Here is a 12,606-nt window from a genome sequence, read left to right as displayed (position 1 = left end):
AGCTTTAAGTGTGAACTAATCTGAACTTCTCCCTCAACTCTATTTATCACCCAACACTCTCCCATGTGCACCCACCCCCACAGACAGAGCCCCCCCCCCCCCAAGCTGATCTGTGCAGATCTGATGAGCAGGAAGTGCAGAATTCACATCCCTGTCAGGGCACTGTCCTGGGAAAAGGTATTCAAGTGCCTCCAACAACCACAGCACCATGTGCACTTTATTTCTCCCTGCCTCTGTGCTGCCTCCTCCAACGTTTTGGGGGACCCACAAAAAATTACTTGGGGGTAAAGGTCAGGCCCTCAGATTGGGAGTGAGACATCCCTGATTTAGGCTTTTGGTTAATATCCACCCAAGATTGCCAGATCAAGATCCTGAGAACATTTTTGTTCCTTAATGAGACACGTAAAAGGGAAGAAGCAGTTAGTGGTAAGTTTCATAGGGCTGAATTCAGCCAATGAGTCCTGCTAGTGGAAGCTAGTGCAAGGAGTTCCACTAGTGCAATGGGGTTTTTCACCCCATCTCGCCCCCCCCCCGTGAACCCCCATGCCCCCCAAAATTGGCTTGTGCTGGGGTTCACGAGAACCCCGGAACAGCCTTCGAGGATGGAGAAGCAGGATTGTTCCAATGGGCAAGCTGAAATTATTGTGCTGACAGAAGGATCGCCGCAGTGCTATCTTGCAAACTTCCCTTAGTGTCTAGTTCCAGCCAGTTTCCTGCTGCAAAAAATGCCCTAGAAGCAGAGCCATAGCTAGGTGATCTTGAGCCCCTGGCAGAACTGTCCAGATTGTGCCCCCTAACCACTGGCAAATTACCGTATTTTTTGCTCTATAAGACTCACTTTTTTCCTCCTAAAAAGTAAGGGGAAATGTGTGTGCGTCTTATGGAGCAAATGCAGGCTGCACAGCTATCCCAGAAGCCAGAACAGGAAGAGGGATCGCTGCTTTTGCTGCACAGCAATCCCTCTTGCTGTTCTGGCTTCTGAGATTCAGAATATTTTTTTTCCTTGTTTTCCTCCTTCAAAAACTAGGTGCGTCTTATGGTCTGGTGCGTCTTATAGAGCGAAAAATACGGTAGCTCTTCTTTCCGCCTCTCCTCCAACCCCCCCCATTCAATTCACTCTCAATTAAAAACCCTTTCTTATGAAGCAATAATATTTTTATTTATAGACATATTTATGGACCTATTTTTTAGTCCATTTTGTGCCCCCCCGCCTGCGCCCATGGCGGGGGCCCACCTTGCCACCCCCTAGCTACGGCCCTGCCTAGAACATGCCTTTGGTATCAGGGCTTTGCTATACAGATTATGATCTCCAGAAGGTGCTCTCAGCTGAATTTAGAGGCTGTGATTAGAGGTGAAACAGAATTAGAAATTCTACTTTGAAACTTGCAAAGGAGTTCTGTACAATAAAGCGAGTGAACTATGCCAAACAACTGATTCAAAGATACCTGAAGGTAACAGCCTCATGAGTGTCCAACTCAGCATGGAATTTTAAATGATGAGAACTAGCCTGAGAATCTCACCCACCTTCCACATATGCATAAATACTAATTGTAGTGAATACTGTACAAATTTCATCCCAGGAATTTTATTTTAAACTCTTATGTGTTCGGGGATTTTTTTTGCTAGACAGTCTCATCCTAGTTTATAAACTAGGCCCTGATCTACAGAGCATAGCTGAGAGTGTAACGTACGTAGACCACACCAGGAAGATGGGAAAATAGCTGGTTTTATTTCTTGGTTTGTTTTGACACAGTTCTCGGTCTGGTGTCCATTTTCTAATTATTCCCGTAATCACTGGCACAGAGCATGCTCAGTTCCAACTTTTCTAAAGAATCACTTTTCCCATTTGCCCACTAGGTGGTGTCCACATAAACCTATTGCATATAGAGTTCATTTAAAAAAAATATGTATTTTTATTAAAGATTTTCTTGGTTTACAAAAGTATGTGCAATCTCTCTCTCTCTCTCAAGTAACATTTTTTACTGATCAGTTTTGTTTGTTGAGACATTAGGAAGAAAAGGGGGGGAGAGGTGGAGGGGGGAGAGGTGTGTGGGGGTGGGGCCGGGTGGCGATATTTCTACTTTACTTAATATATGTGGGGTTTTGTGTCAGTGTCACTTGTGCAGGTTCTCTGCTGTTCACTTGTGTTCCTTTGGTGGTGAGAGAGGTTGGGGTTGGCCTAGGGTGTGGTTGTTAATTTGTGATTGGCTGTGGTGATCTTTGTTTTCAAGTGCGAGTGGGGTGGGTGGGTGTTTTGAGTCAGGTTAGCCATATTGATCTGTATGCTGTTGGTGGATTTTTGTCATTGTCTTGTTGAGCTGTGTATGTGATGAAGGGGAGCCATACCGGGGTGAAGGCGTATTTAAACCACCTGCCTTGAGGGACAGCAGAACACCAGTCCTTTCATTTAAAAGACCAACCCATTCCAACAACCTCAAGATGGGGCTGGTAGAAACAAGACGAGGAACTGCAGCTACCCACTCCAACCACTTGGAGGAGGCAAAGATTAGTTGCCCAAGTCAGCTAATTGACACATTTGTGGACATGAATCACATCGCCCACGCTGACCTGCAACACTTGCTTGCCACCCACGCAACAAGACAGGTGCGCTGTGTTCTCCTGACACCTGGAGGGCTGAAGACATCCCATGAACACCCTGCCTAGCCACCATTGAGCACTCCTCAATTTCTTTCAATGCACACAACAAGATGTACACAACTATGGTGCGTCTTTCCCCAACCTGGTGCCATCCGGGTATTTTGGACTACAACCCCCATCAGCCCCACTAGGATGTGGCTGTTGGGCAGGGATAATGGGCATTGTAGTCCAGCAAGATCAGAAGGGCATCAGGATAGGGATGGCTGGTGGAGTGCTCTCCTTTCTATTCTTTCTCTCCTTCTTTCAAGTCGTTCCCTTCCATTACCAGAGGACATGCCCTCAGGCTAACAATTTAGGAGACTATTTTGTTCATTGAACTTATATCCCACCTTTCCTCCTGAAGGAACTCGGGGCAGCAAAACTGTCCACCAGCTGACTGAGATGGTTCATCAGCTAGGAGCATCAGTCCCTGTCCCTAAAGATCAGAAAACATTTCAGGCAAGGAGAGTCATCGGCTCTCCTCAGATCCCATAATGTGAAGCATAGGAGCCAACTCTTAAGAGGCCAAGGTCCCTTCAGTGCCCCCAATAAAATATTTGAGGGGGTTCCCACCCCAAAGTTGATGGGCATTGCCATTCAAATGGTGTGCACTTGCCATGTCTTGTGATCGATTATGCAGGGTGGGGCTTACCTGAACCCCCACAATATTTTATTCAAGTTGGCTCCCCTAAGAAGGCTGCATGGATACCATCAAATGGATTTGCTCAGCTTAATTTGGGGTCTTCTGGGATTTTACTTTCGAATAGTCTTCGCTTTCCCCGTCAAACATTTGTTCCAGGAAGTTTCTAGGCTCAGGAATTGTAGGAAGGATCAACTCTTTAATCCGTTTCCGGTAAATGAGAAAAATGACAGTCAGGACGGCCACACATAATGGAGCGAGAATGTATGGGATATATAATGTGTGGTCTCTCTCATCCCAGTCCACCACCTCGCTCCAATCACTGGTCCAGATTTCCCCACTATTGTAGAACTTTGCTCTCACTCGAAAAGTGTGGTGTGCCTTAGGCTTCAGACTGATTGATATATTAGTATTAGGAGTTGACTGTATGTCTGGTCGCCCAGAGTTATTAATTTCTACTTCATAGTTCATGTTGTTCCATAGGGATGGTTTAGTCCAGTTCAAAAAAACACCTCCATTGTTCTTTGTGATGTTTACAATCGATGGAGTCTTCAGTCTGACTGGAAATCTGCCTTCTCCCGACATATTGCTAAGGATACACACAGGTTGAATGTCCTTGGAATTGCCTTGTAATGAAATGCTAAGTTCTATCCATTCATATTTCAAGTCAAATGCACATCGAAAGGCACCACCTTGCTTTGTGTAATTGGTGCATGGCTGTTCTCTTCTGAGTTTTGGGATCCACAAAGTCAAGCTGTAGTTTGCATCACGACTTGCATTCTCTCCACGAAGCCATGAGCACTCCAGGGATCTCTCCATATGCCAAACACAGCTGACATTAACCGCTCCTGTACCTGGAACACCGTTTCGTGGAAGAGAGATATTAAGCCACTCTCCTTTCTGGCTCTGTTCTTGCTGACATTTCGTTCTGACTTTGACTCCGAAAACAACTTCTTTACCCAGAGGTACCTGCACTCTCCGGGAGTGGTTTGTATGAATATGCTCCTCGACCCAATCTCCACCGGTCCTTATAGCACTCTGATACTTTACATCGCAGGCCCCTTCCATTCTTACAGGAGTCCACGCCACATCCAGCTGGCAGCGTGTTTCATTGAGGGTATAACTCACGTTTGATGGGCGAGGAAGAGTCAGCGTGGCTCCTCTGACAGCCCCAATGAGGGTGACAAGCAACAGCACCAGTGTCCCCATGAAGTTTCCCTGCCCCATCTCATCTCCTGATCTCGACCAAGGGCTGGCTTTCATAGGAAAGACTGCAGGCGGGGCTTCCGTTCATTGACGCGTTAGCTGCGGTTCGCTCACCTGAGAGATACAGACAGGGAAGACAGGAAGTCATATATAACAGTTCGATGGAAGCCATTACTTTCAAAGGCATTTCCTTGGAAGTGACTTCAGCAGAATCGAACCATACATTATATGTACTTGGCTTCACTTATCCCAGCTTTCAACTGCAGTGACTGGAGATGGCACTTTGGGTGTTGGCTGGCTGCGTGGGTGAGAGACTGACGTCATGGTTTGTGTTGAGCAATGAGGCGGAAGGGGACAAAACCTCTGTAAAAGTTGCTAAATCTTGCTGCAATAACACAGCCATCTAAATGAGCATCAGTCAAAAGCACAAAGGGAGGCATATTGGGAAGGTAGTGCATGAGAGATGTTCAACACGCCAGAACAAACGAGGCCAGTGGGTGATGCTGGGTTTATTGACAAACACGAGGAGCTGTTGATATGGTGTAGTCCACTAGAGAATCAGCAGGCAACGCTCAAGATATTATAGGCTGGGACAGGGGCGCCGACTTATAAAAAATATTGGGGGGGCCCATACCAGGGTCCTGCCCCGGGAAGTTTTCTAAATTTTAGATGAAAATTAGTGAGTTTTAAAGTTTTTTAAAAGTAATCACTAAAGTCGGAACGCTAAACACGTCTGCAGCATGCACTGAACGAAACTAACACACTGAATGACTGCGCCAGCAGGGTGGGCTTTATATAGCCGTGGCGTCATAATGTCTCGAAGCGTCAAGGCGACGCGAGGTGGAGGATTCCAGGCGATTCTGCTCCAGTCCTTTTGATGTCGCCGCGGCCGCAGCACTGGCCCGCCAGACTTTACACGAAGGTTCGCGCACCGGGACAAATTCTAAGTGTGCCCGCAGCACCGTAACACTATCATGATTCATTATGACATTATGTTTGCTGACTGGGAACAGTTATGGACCACCAGTGTTAAGTTCACGGCATGTAATGCCTTAAGAGAAAATATCATGAAAATGATTTACAGGTGGTATATGACCCCAGTTAAGCTTGCAAAAATTTATCATTTGCCCAATAACAAATGTTGGAAATGTAATGAGGCTGAAGGTACTTTCTACCACCTTTGGTGGACCTGTCCGAAGATTAAAGCCTTTTGGGAAATGATCTATAATGAAATTAAGTCCTTAAAAGGACTTTTCCTAAGAAACCTGAGGCTTTTCTCTTGGGCATGGTGGGCCAATTGGTGTTAAGGAAGGATAGGACGTTTTTTATGTATGCTACCACGGCAGCAAGGATACTTTTAGAAAAGTATTGGAAGACGCAAGAACTACCCACGCTGGAAGAATGGCAGACGAAGGTGATTGACTATATGGGACTGGCGGAGATGACTGGCAGAATCCGTGACCAGGGGAAAGAGACTGGAAGAAGACTGGAAGAAATGTAAAATATATCTTTAAAACTGTTGTAAAATTGAGGAGTGATAAGATGTCAAGGAATAGGGAAATAGAGAATTGCAGCTGTAATCAATAAGTTAAAGAAGAACTTAAAAGAAATTGAATTGAATAATTAGTTAATTGGAGGAGTTGCTGAAGAAATGTAAAACAAGGAAGCAGAAAAAGGGAGGTATGGGGAAGTCCGGGAAGTAAGGTGTATGAAAACAAGTGTATGAAATTATACATGTTTATATGTTTGTATGTCTGTGTATTGTGCATTGTTTGTTTTTATTTTGTGTTTGGAAAACCAATAAAAATTTATTTAAAAAAAAACCACTATCATGATTCACACCACTCTTTTCAGTTAATAATTTTCTTAAATTATTGGGGGGAGGGGGGGGAGTGGAGGGCGAAGGATAATGGGGAGGGGGTGACTTAGTCTCCCAAGTAAGACAAATGCTGAAAACAGCTAATATAATGATAAATGCAAGGCAAATAAAACTATAAAATAAACGCACAACCGACAACAATAGGACGGAATGTCAATATGAGCCAGAAGGGAGCCGCAGCACGGGGAAGGGTAAAACTATAAATTAAAGGCACAGCCAGCAACCATAAGGGGGAAGGGGGTTGGTAAAGGAAATCAGAGTCAGGAGGGAGCCACGATGGGGGCGGAGGGTGCCTGTGGGGGTAAACAAAGCACGGAGAGAGACACAAGGGGTTTGAAGGACAATGGAGGCTTGGGTCCGTGTAAGGTAAGCAGCCTCAATGTAATGTCTGCAAAGAGATGACCACCTTCAGCCATTTTAAGCACAATTTCAATGCCTGCACCCCCAACCAATGCTAAGACCGCTGAAAATCAGCAGCTTGAGGAGCAGTTTAAAGAGACAAGCATTGCTTCCGGGAAGTGAAAAACTTCCGGAGGTACACACAGACCCGGTGGGCAAATATACCCCCCCACGAACTCTGCACACACACCAGCAGATTCAAAGTAAAGCGTTTCTGCAATCGCACAAACACTCAATATATCCACACACAGTCTCAGGACACACCCCACAGATTTAAACAATCGCTTCTGCAAACCCACAGACTCTCCAATTAAGGAAAGCCTTTAGCAGTAAGAGGGGTAATATTAGCAGAGTAGAATTAGCACCCACAAAAACGTAGCAGTGAAAGCTCCCCCGCTTTTTTCCCCAAACAGCGCAGCAACGTTGAAGACACACACACACTCCAAATTAGCTAAACAAGGAGGCTAGATGGGATGTACAAAGAGACTCCCCAGATAGAGCAAATCAACACACACAAACTCCACTTGCACACACAGAGGCACTCAACCCTCCCAAATCAACTATCGTAGAGAAAAGGTAAGGCAAAACTTCTATGTTAAAGCTTCTCTTCTTAGTCAGATCCACGTGGTCGTCGCTGCTGGGAACGAACGGGGAACTATCCTGACTCGCTGCGGGACGACGAGGAGGAGGAGGCGGAGCTGGCCCCGCAGCATTAAGCTGCTAAACACGCCCACCGGAGACACCTGGTTGGCTGCCTCCGGTGGGCGTGGGTGCCAGCCCAGGTGAGGAGGGGCGGGGCCTAAGGCCCCCGGCCAGGAGGCGGAGCTCGGGCTCCCGCCCACAACCACTCCCCTCTCTTCCAGGGAGGAGAGTCTTAATAATTTTCTTAAATTATTGGGGGGGCTGAGCCCCCCCAAACGAATTATTGAGGGGGCTCGGGCCCCCTCAGGCCCCATGGAGTCGGCGCCTATGGGCTGGGATAAACAAATACATTTGAGATATCAGGTGTGCCTCTTGCAAACTCAACAATTTGGACAAATATCCCTTCTGTCCAATAGCTGGGCCTGTCTGCTGATACCGCCACATAAGGTGGCCCTCCAGACTGGTGTTTTATTGTGAGTGTATTCTGTAAGATGTTATTGACACAAGAATAGCCCATTAGTGGGGGATTCATTCTGCAATGTGTCCCCAATGCTAACACATTATTAGGGTCTGGTGGAGCTATAGTGCAACAAGAGCAGGACAAAAATAAACCAGAATATTTGTGGTTTAAAGGGTTACGGGGTGTTAGCAAGAAACTACAGGGTGTGCACTATTAGAAATGAAGCTGTGTGACCACCCCAACACTTTTACAGGTGCAAACAGTATTAAAAGTGGGATTGCAATAGCGTTATGAACACAAATCAGCATGAATGTGCAATAAAAAGGATGTCTGGAGGAGCCCAAAGATTCTCATACACATTATATAGCAGATGCAAATGTTAAACACACACACATTATAAAATGTAACATGGATGCACAAATTTCAGGCTTGCCAGATCTACTCCCATCTTTTGCTAAAATGCCAAGCGCTACCAACCAACCAAATGCAAAATGCAGGCAGCTGGAATTATAGAACAGGATGCCTTTGATCATATCCTGAGCCTAGGAATTTGCTTTCACTTCCAGAACTGAACTAAGTTCACAGTCCTTTCCGACACAGAAGTCCACTCCTGGTTACAAGCCCCCCATTTTGGCAGCCTAAGAACAAGTCATTTTGTCATTACAGTGGTTCAGCAATTGAGAGACAGAAACCTTACTGGTTTTCTGCAATACCAATAAGGCATCTTCCAGTATCTCTTTGATTGATACACACCAACTTGTATATAGCACAAAAAATGTAGTTTTTCTCCATCCGGTATGCTGCTTTCAGTCAAGAGTGATTCTAGATCCTGCTGCCCAGGATCTGTGTGTCCAGGACCTGTCTGTGTGCTTTTGGAAAAATCCTTTTCCTCCCTGCAAATGCCCCAGAAGAAGGATGTGGAGGAGGTGATATTGATATATGCCCACATCATTGAGTAGTTGTGGATACATTCACCTGCTTTTAAATGGACAGGCTGTGGGGTAATACAGAATCAATCTGCAATCAGCTTTTATTTCCAGAATGCAATGAGCTTCTGAAGACACACTTTTCGCGGGCAAAAAATATGCAATAGATCTAGACAGTGTGTGGACTATGTCTGTGTGTGTGGGGAGACAAGTGCTCAGTCTCCATTGGTTCTAGAATAAAAATAAAAATAAAATGTGTGTACAAAGAGTAGATCCTGATTTGCCCACCTCTGCACTAGAGAAAGATTATATCCCTGTACGCACTTTGAAATTCTTAAGACTATTGAAGTGCATCTTCTTAATAATGGCAGAATATCAAAAGGAGAAAGGACACTGAGCTCAAATATCAAGGAATACAGTGGTACCTCACGTTAAGAACTTAATTCGTTCTAGAGGTCCATGCTTAACCTGAAACTGTTCTTAACCTGAGGTACCACTTTAGCTAATGGGGCCTCCCGCTGCCACCGCACAATTTCTGTTCTCATCCTGAAGAAAAGTTTTTAACCCGAGGTACTATTTCTGGGTTAGCGGAGTCTGTAACCTGAAGCATCTGTAACCCGAGGTACCACTGTATTACCTATAACAGGTCCACAGTTCTCCTCTGACAGAGGTACAAAGCATCAAGAAACCTTTCTGTTTGAGCAGGTATTGGGTGACAGACAGCAGCTGGTTGACACTGTGTTTTTGCATACCACCCTCAGCAACACGTTTTTGCATATCTTATGAGGCAAACCACACATGTTGCTGGAGAACAGTGATAAGATCTCCCCATTTATTTATTTTTTACTTTAAAGCAGCTCTGCGCCTATACACAGCTGCAGCCCTGGGAGAATATGTGCTTTAACTCTTTCCCCCTTGCCATTTCCCTGATTTGAATATAGCCCGCCTCCTGGTTGCCCCATGGCAGGGAAATGTAGGCTTGTGCAACTCCCTCATCCTATCACTGACATCTTGATTAATTGCATGGTTTAACAAAAATAAAAATAAATCAGGAAAACAGCATGGTGAAAAGTGAAACACCCCTCTCTCCAGATCAAGTTTGGTGTTCCTTTCATCTGCTTAACATTAAAAGAAGATATGGATCAGATCACTAATCTCCACCACCCCATGTGGTTTGACCTCGCTTCACCAGGACAGAGTGAGCTCTAACATAATGTGTCAAAAACACATTGCAGGAATTTCCAGTCTGATTACATCCACACCACACTTTTAAATCACTCTTATACCATTTTAACAGTCATCCTGAGAACTGTAGTTTGTCAGAGGTGCTCACCTCACTGAGCTACAGTTCCCAGGATTCTCCATGAAGAGCTCAGGGCAACGTAAATTCTGTGTAGATTGTTTCGTTGTGACGTTTAGGCTTGATTTCATCTGGCTGGAGTCAGGAGTTTCCTGTGGTTATTCTGTTCTCAAGATAAAAATTATTGCCTCACTTCCTGACTAGTTGGTCCTCTAAGCTTTCCATGCCAAACTGGGTAGTTTTCAACCACTTTATCCTCACCTCCGTCCTGTGAATTCGAAGCACAGTGAACTTCATGACCCACAGAGGATTTGAATACAACTCTTCCTGATTCAAACTGAAAGCTGAGCTTGGTCAGTCCTTGTAAGCAAATGTGTGTGGGTGTGTTTAGGTCATTGTGGCACCTGAAGTGAATTTGAAAATTGCACAATCCAAGGATTGTAGTTTGTTAAGGGTCCTACACACAGATGGAAGAGTCAAGCTTATTTCTTATAGCAAACAACTGTTGATGGCATCCGCCTGTCTTGGGAGACAGTGAAGGAGTGCATCTTTGGAGGTTAGCATTGAAGAGTTACAGTGCCTACCACTGTGGGACCAGGCAACAGGCTCCCCATATCCCAACCCATATAAATAAGAGCCCAATAAGACTGGTTTGGAGTCAAAACAAGCCACAACTTTATCGAATACAGATGAAAGAGGTTTGGCTTGGGCATGGGGCAATCTACCGTATTTTTCCATGTATAACACCCCCCCCCGTGTATAAGACCCCAAATTAAGGAAATGGGTAGTGATTGCTCAGAGTTGTTAAGCTATTTTGGGGGGGGGATTGCCGCCAATCGCTCACCCACCTGACCGCCGCTGCCAATCACATGCTTCGCCATAGCCACCAATCGCCTGCCCAATTGCCGCCGCAGCAGCTAATCATCAGCAGGCCTTGACTCAGCCACCAATCAACTGCCCAATCGCCGCTGATAATCTCCTGCTCGCGGCTGCTACCAATCGCCCGTCCTTCCTCTGCACTATCTGTGTATAAGACGACCCACAATTTTAAACATTTTTTAAAATAAAAAAAATTGTCTTATACCCAGTGAAATACAGTAAATACTTCTGGCCCGCTGGCTGAAAGTGACACGTGGTCAATCCAGGTGGGGGTTCCTAAGGTGACCATCCAATAGGGTGACCCCCGCAGGGACTGCCATCTGCGGGAGTGGTTTCAACCCTGGCTCTACCTGGGCATGCGGACATGGCCACTCCCCCCAGATCTCTTTAATGGGAAACCCCAGCATACAACCTCCCCTCCATCCAAAACAAAGGATTGCCCCAATGCCCAACCAGTTGTGACGATTGCCATGAGATAGGCAAAACCACCAGGTCAGTGCCAATTAGCCAGGTGGGCAAATTCCTACCGGGCCCCTTAAAGTACAGCGACCACCGTAGCCACAACAACATCATTGACTATCAGCTTAAACCAAGGGTAGGTGGGTGGGGAAAACTGGCAAGGGAAGGAGCAGGTAGTGCGGGCTGCTTAAATGGGCAAGGGGCGGATCTGAGGGAAGCCCAACGTTGGCTATGTCGGCTTCGCCCTGTCACAGCCCAAGTCCCAGCCTGCACCCCCATTGGCCAAAGCAGGGTGCAGGCTAGGATCTGATTCCTGATAGGCGGCGGGGGCTTCTGCTGCCCCCTGCCTATCAGGAAGGGCATGGCAGTTCCAGTTTTAATATCAGGGCCCCAGGAACGCCTTTGCCATCCCGCAATGCTGCCGCACCAAGAGGGATGAGTGGACTTGCATAAACTGCATTGCTGTTGCATACGGAACTTTTCTCACTCAATATACAGTTTAAAACAAAATACAGTTCAGGAAGAGGAAAGGAGGGAGTGTTGGCTGCCCTCCAGCTTAGTTTTATGTATTTTGCACAGCAGTGGCAGCAAAAACCAAACCAAACCAAACCAAACCCAGAAAACTAAGGGTTTTTGTTTTTGCAGGGGAGGGAAAGCAGCCAACACCAGCAGCAGATCCAGGGAGCTGTGAATGCTCAACATCTGGGAGAGAAGCACATTTTGCACTTAAAAGCAGATCAACTGAAACACAGGAGGTTTATTTACGAGAGGGGGGGCGGGAGGCGTCAAGAGCAGGAGAGTAGAGGGAAGCAGAAGACTTACTTGTAAGTCAGCTCCACCGTTTAAACACACGCAGGAATGGAAGACTTTGCTTGCTGGTTTCTCCTTGCCGTAAGGAGCGGAGTCGGGGAGGGGAAACCAGGAAGCAAGGCTGGAGAGGAAGGCCTGCCTTTTGCTGGAATTCTTAGTAAAAGGGAAGTGCATGCAAGACTTTGCTTGCTCATCTCTCTCCACGCCGAGGCAGGGGAAACACAGCTGGAGGAAAAGCTTCAGGGGCTCAGGCCACAGCAGCTGCGGGGGCATGGAGGCGGCAATCATTTCATCTTACTTCCTGGGTGGGGGGCTAGTTCTGCTTTTAAGACCCTGTTATACTGAGGCTGGCAGCAAGCAGCAGCAGAT

At 46.2% G+C, this 12,606-nt stretch overlaps 1 pseudogene across 1 annotated transcript; it reads right to left on the bottom strand.

The window, feature by feature from the left end:
• Window positions 1-1,708: 1,708 nt before the first annotated feature.
• On the bottom strand, window positions 1,709-12,606 carry LOC309517786 (interleukin-13 receptor subunit alpha-1-like; annotated as a pseudogene). Its single transcript, XR_014224614.1, has 2 exons — window positions 12,250-12,606; window positions 1,709-4,597 (listed from the first exon to the last, which is right to left on the bottom strand). The product of XR_014224614.1 is annotated as an interleukin-13 receptor subunit alpha-1-like (transcript).

This window comes from Podarcis vaucheri, assembly GCF_965113315.1.
Source record: "Podarcis vaucheri genome assembly, chromosome: 13".
NCBI classification, from domain to species: domain Eukaryota; kingdom Metazoa; phylum Chordata; class Lepidosauria; order Squamata; family Lacertidae; genus Podarcis; species Podarcis vaucheri.
This window is presented reverse-complemented; position numbering and strand designations above follow the sequence as displayed.